The sequence below is a fragment of the Apostichopus japonicus genome, chromosome 4 (assembly GCF_037975245.1).
Source record: "Apostichopus japonicus isolate 1M-3 chromosome 4, ASM3797524v1, whole genome shotgun sequence".
Lineage (NCBI taxonomy): Eukaryota > Metazoa > Echinodermata > Holothuroidea > Aspidochirotida > Stichopodidae > Apostichopus > Apostichopus japonicus.
The window spans coordinates 24,197,392-24,204,233 of NC_092564.1; positions in this window are offsets into that span (position 1 = coordinate 24,197,392).

Sequence of the window (6,842 nt, forward strand, 5' to 3'; positions counted from 1 at the left end):
TCTCCCAAGCATAATTTTCCAAATGGAATATTATTAATGTTACACAGTTTAAAGTAAGAAATTATAAGAATCTCTTTGTTAAAGCATTGTAATGTCTGTCTCTTACGGTAAGCGTATCATTTAGCCCCCCCTCCCCACCCAACACTCCTCAAACGCCACACTTACCGCTTGTCTATACATCCTATGGCAGGAGATATCCTCGTAAAATGCGATGATCTATGCCCCTTATTAATCTAATGCATGGAGGAACTCTCAACTTTAAGCATATTCCAAAGTTTTTACACGAAAGAGCTACAGTAACTACTACACACAAGTTATGTAAGGAACCTCATATAGAAGGACTTATCAGGTCCCCCTTGTTACACAGGTTAGATCAACAGTTCGATCATAAGTCCGATAGCAAAATTCTTCGTTACGAACTGCGAATAACACATGTGCTTACCGTTATATATATATTTACCAACAGAGGTATATTTGTTACACTCCGAAACGTCATCCTTTCTTTGACAGGAGTGTGTGTGTGTGGGGGGGGGGGGGTGGGCGGGGAAGTTGTCGTTTTCAGCACTAAAAGATATTACTGAGATTTCGTTAGAGTTTACATTTGTTACTGTGTTGATGCCCGATTAAACAAATGTCTCCCGAGTTATAATAATGATGTACATCATATTCCGCTTAGTAAATGACCACCTAATATCAAGGGTAAATACATGATTGTAATTGTTCGCTTACATAGCCTGTCACTTCTACAGTTTGTCAGGAAGATTTGGTTTTGAATTTTTTAGGAACGTTGTCTTGTGTTTGAGATCGACTTCATTCACTCGTAATATTGGAACTCTGCCTGTGGAGTTTTCAGCCGTGAACTATAGCAACCTGAAACACAGTGACGAAAGCGACTAGACTATACACAAAACAAACAAAAACCACCTGGATAATTCAAATCCAATATATACACAAACAAATTCATCATTTGCTGATGTTACAGTGATGAGCGGACATCCTTTCATAACAGAAATTTGTTTACCCCTCGAAGGGAATTGAATTAAGGCGAGATTTTGTCCAGTTTCCCGGAAGAGCAATTTCACAAGAGTTCCCGAAGTAGTCATAGCTGCAGAAAGGAACACAGTCTGTTAATGAGCTGCAGCCTGTATACTGAGTTGACACATGTTCAATGTAAAAGACACACTATAATATGTATAATGCATACTGTACTGTTTATGATATACTGCAGTTTAACTGGGCACAAACGATTCATGAATTTCACAAGGAATAAACAAATATGAATAACAAAGGGGTGACTGCAAACTCTCCGAAATCAAGGAGAAGAGACCGGGATGCCTTAAGGTGCTTTGATATATTACTAAAGTTTTTACTGATTGGAGATTCTGGCAGCGGCAAAACGTCGGTTATTTGGAGGTTCGCCGAGAATTCTTTTACGAAGAGTTTCATTCATACGATTGGTAAGTTTTAGGTCATGACAACTTTATGAGGTGTCATATAAATATATTTGTTTCGTAATCTACTGATGGAGGGAAGGAGCCGTTGGACCGGGGTGGAGTGGGGGTGAGTCTGCGATTGTAGTCAGTTCACGTTGCCGGTAAGGCATTTCTTAATACAAGTTATCGTATATAGATGCGGTCATGAACTCTTCTTCTTATGCAACATGTGGGAGAGAATATACTTATAGTGTGTTATATTGTACGTACAGAGGCGATCGCGTTCAAAATATGCACCATGATGCAGGCAGGGACCCACAAGTTGTTAAGAGTCACTGAGAAGCAGGTGAAATGTCACGGGCGTTGATTTACTATATACGGATTGGTTGGGGAGGATGATGGTGGACATCATGGACTTACAGCCCGATCGATTCGCTCTGCTTTAAGAATGATCGGTTTCGTCAGCGGTTTCGGTATTTGTCTTATAGTAGTCCTTTAGGGATAAGGGGCGGAGTGGCGGGTGGAGGGGTGCCAGTTGAAAGATTGTTTGGGTGATTATGTAACATATTTGGATGCGTGTGGTTACCCAATAGATATTAACCACCCATTTGTCACCATGTCTTTTAAAAATGGGATTTTTAAAAAGGATTTTATGACCTCTTCATCTGCTTCTTCCCTCCTATTTTTGTTTGGGGGGGGGGGGGGGTACTTACAAGAATGAAGTGCAGTATACATTTAAGAGCTAAATTTATAGGAGGTTTAACACGATTGACATATGTCTTTATGAAAGAACGAGATATCATCACTCAAAGTTGTCTTCCTTTTCTGTTCATTAGTAAATGTACCTCTGAACTACCATTTGTTAAATTAGCTGATAATAGCTGGCAATGTAGGCAAGGGCGGCGGCGGAAGCACTTTTAATCTGGGGGGGGGGGGCACCGACGTCGAAGGGCACTTTGCAGAAATTTGATTGGACTGATGCAGCCTGATATTTAGTACCCTTTATAACTCTTATTGTATTATCTTATTTGCGTATACACATCACTCCATCAACGCCCGCCCCCCCCCCCCCACCCTCAAGGAAAATATATCCAATGTGCAAATGGGAAACAATGAACAAGTTTTCTTTTGAGACAGAATGAGTTGAAATCATGCTAGTTGCTAATGCATTAGAACTTCCGAATTAGAGTTTATATCTTGTTAATATCTTAACAAATTTTTTCCATTCGAAATAACTTTGAGTTTGACCCACAGAAATTCATTAAAAGTCAGGGACGTAGCCAGGATTTGTAAAGTTGTATGCACGACTATCTGAGCGGAGCGCCACCATCGGTTGGCGCGGAGCGTACCAGAAGAATTTTTGGGTTTACAATGCCCTCAGATGGCCGGAAACGGCCCTTCCCGAGTGTTCATTCTGGTTCCCTGGCCTCTTGCTAACTTGAGACACCTCAATTTTTATGTAGAAAAGGGCACATTTTTAACCTGAGGAAAAGTGGGGGGGGGGGGGCACGTGCCCCCTGTGCCCCCCGGTTCCGCCGCCCTTGAATGTAGGTCTGATGTTTAACAGCGATCGGTTTTGTAACCGTTCTTTTCGTTGTTTAAATGTTGTGAAAGGGCGCCACTACTTACAGTAGAACATGGTAAGTCATTAGTGTATTGGACCCAATATTAGAACACATAGTTGATAAACATGACTGAAATGCATTCATGGTGGCTCTTCACATTACCATTATGTACCAGGTAAACATAGATAGAGGCGGCCAGGTGTCATTGTCAGAGTCCGTTTGTATCGAAGAAGGTTTCATTAGATAAGTAAATTGCCTTAAAGAGGGGCGTGATTGGTTTCAGGATGCATGGCTGTTAAAATGTTTGTTCCAGCCTATCAAACTGCGTCACCATTCTTTAATATTTCTGACATATCTGAGATGGGGGCCTTCTTGCATTACTGGAGAAGGTGGAGAAGGGGTGGGCTACATATGATCTTTAAAACCCGATTCATTAATTTAATAGAGGCTGAAGATGGTTGTAAAAAGTATAGTTAGCTACAAAGGACTCTAATGATTAATTAATAGACATGTACTATAATACATAGGGATATTTAGTCGCTAGATGCCCACATAAAATATTCGAATTGACTTTACACATACCTTCCATTGAATGCCGGCGTACAGATACAACCGTGTGTATGTAGACATTAAATGAAACTACTTCCGTCAACAATTTCGTCACATCCGCCAGCAAATCGACCATTGTCCAATCACACCGACTGTCTTGGCTGGACAGATACCTTTGGGAAATCCAACCGGAACTCGCAAAATTACAGGACTAGATTAAAGCAGACAGGGAGCATGTACGGAACCATTTTTTTGTTGGATCAGGCGTCAGTAGGAATTCGTCTCTCCCGCCATTCTGCAGCTCAACTCTTTGTAAGGTACATCTGATCACGGTACCATGCGTTGGGTGTAGCCCCTTGGTCTGAAAAATATTACATGTTCATTTTAAATTACTACTGGCAGCCACGGAATTGTTGTCGGAAGCTATTTAAATTGTCCAGATGTAGAACCATTTTGTTTGCTGCAGAAAGAGGAACATATTTCTTTTAGAATCCTGGTCAAAATATATATGCAATTCTTACGAAGCGTTTACAAGATATTAATTGTTGAATTTTTAAACAGCTTGTCAGACAAACGATCATCTTGAAGCCGAAACAGGTGTGACGTCATAAGTCCTCAAAAACTTGCTTCATTAATTTCAATTTACTGTTTTGACAACGGATTGGATAAATGATTTCCAAATTACCTTAAGGATATATGTGAAGCTGATATAGATATGACATCACATCTGTTTCCTTCAAATTCACGGCACTGCAACACGACGCAAGTTTAAAGAGTGAATTTAAGCAGAATTGCATATCTTTGATACGTCATATTCCAAGAAATAAAAAGAAATAAATGAATAGATAAAACGCAAAAAAAAAGGAGTCGGTTAGAAATGTTCCTTTGTATACGCCAATCTGGGTTACAAGTGAAGACTCAACAAATGCTTATTTTTTTCCTCTTGAGTCATGTATTTCATTTGAGGAACTGACCTAATAATGTGTGGATTAAACTAAGTAGTCCAGCCACTTTAATTGATGGGCCTCAAATTTGTAAAGTGCTATTTCTCTAACTTTAAGCGGTATATAGACTGAATCCAACCTGGATTGAAAGCAGTGTTTTGAAAGGGTCTATATCAAAATTAACTTAATAATAAAAAATAAAAAAAATAAAATAAAAATTCCTCCTTCTTCATTTTAAATTCTCGAAAATGGCAAGTACAAATCATGCTCGTACCATCTTGTAGGTGTATGTTTGTAAGAGGAGGGGGAGGGGTTCGATTTGGTCTAATGAGAGGAGGCTCAGCCTAATGGTAGACATGTTGAAGCAGAACTTAAGTAAGTTACACACAAACCAGGTTAAGGCTAAGTTTTATTTGTGAATTTTGCAGCTGACTTTTCCGTTCCAGATTCGCCGACTTACAAAGATTGGTATTAGTTTAATGTGACCATATTTGCCTGACTGGAATCAGGGACATTTATTGAGTGACTGATATGGGGGAGGGGTCTATTGGAAAATTTTCAAATGCCTAAGGTGCTTAGATGTAAAATGGTGATACTAAGCACTTTTTAAATCAATTTTATTTTCAAAAATGTAGCTTTTTCTAAGATGAAATTTACTTACTTTACGAAAGAGTGCTAGGCTAGATCGATCTAGCATATTCTACTTTACACTGGCCCACCTGAAATACTGGTTAGTTCCTTCTGCGACTGCACACTTGACTAAATTTTGTTTTTACAATTATTTTACTAATAATGTGGGATATTTTCGAAATTCCTGAACATTTTGACGAATCGGGGACATTTTCGGGGACACTTGTTCATCGGGGACAGCACACTGGCGGGGACTGTCCCCGAAAATCGGGGACGTCTGGTCACCTTATATTAGTTACATATTATTTATATTGGGTGCCTTCTGTAGTATGTAACATCTACCGCAATTTCGATGACGCATTCATGTATTTCAAATTCACTTAAGTATTTCAAAAACAATTGTAGACTTATAGTACAGTGTTTACCATAGGGCAAATTGTGTTACTTATTATTGTAAAATTCAATGTAAGCAACTTTCGGTGTAACCGTGATGAAATATGCAACAACATCAGAATATAGCTGGGAAGTACTACGCGTATGTAACCTTAATATGGCTTTCCTATAATGAGTGCAACCCAACCGGAGCTAATCTATTGCTCCATAAAAAAACTTATGATTGGCGGTGACTATCTGGTGTTGGAAAGACTTGCTGGTTATTAAGGTTTTCAGAGGATGCTTTCACTGTTACCTTTATGTCGACAATAGGAACCTACGTCGACTAACTTTTCAATGTGTGCATATAAAGCCATAGTCACGGTTGTCATGGACTGCAATTCGACTTCATTCTAACATGTGTGGGCAAAGATTCTAACATACCTAATGAGGGCTAAATCAATTTAATGATAGGCTTTAGTCCTGATTGAGTAGCATATATAGGGCTATAGATCGAAATTACTATACCCACAAAATATATATGTCGACATACATTCTTCAATCATAATTAAACAGGTAGGCCCTATGTCAATCAATTGTGTTAGAAAACACTAGTGGTTAATACAGGTCCATTTATGTCGTCTCTTCCACTTGGTTCTAATTCCTCAAACCAACACAAGTGTGCCTCACTATAGTATCGTGTCAATTCGGCTCTCCGTCTCCACGTGAGCAAGCAGAGGGCTCACACCCTCCCCTCCCCCTCCCCCTGTATAGCGCGTAATGTTGGGCAAAGGGTGGTATACACTTGATCTATACCATCAAGTTCATCAAACAAAGAATGAATAAAAATAAACAGATAAGAGGGACATTTTAGAACAAAACGTTATGGAATATTGCATCAATGTTTCATGCTTCGGCCAATGTCGCACATACTTGGCTTGAACCCTTTTCGTAACTTCAATTTATTACCACAATCATTGACTCATTTTGTACTACTTTCCGTTCAGACTCTGAATAGGAAATTAAGGTGTTCCCTGACGAGATTGACGTCTGTAAATTCAACACAGCGTATAGACCGAAACAAGAACAGTAATGTATTACCAAATTTTGAAGAAGTTAGAAACGCGAATCTAAATTTCTTGATTATTTCCACCCAAGAAAAGTTCTGTGCTTTAAGGTTGTGGTCAAAATCTAAACATAAGAGAAACTTTTTCTCCTAGATCAGTTTGGAACCTTATCACCTGTCCCGTGATGTGATAGTGACCTTGTTATTCAACGACTCTGTTATGTGTGTGTGTGTGGCATATATCAACCCACGAAAGTAGGTGGCGGCTAACCACAATACAGAC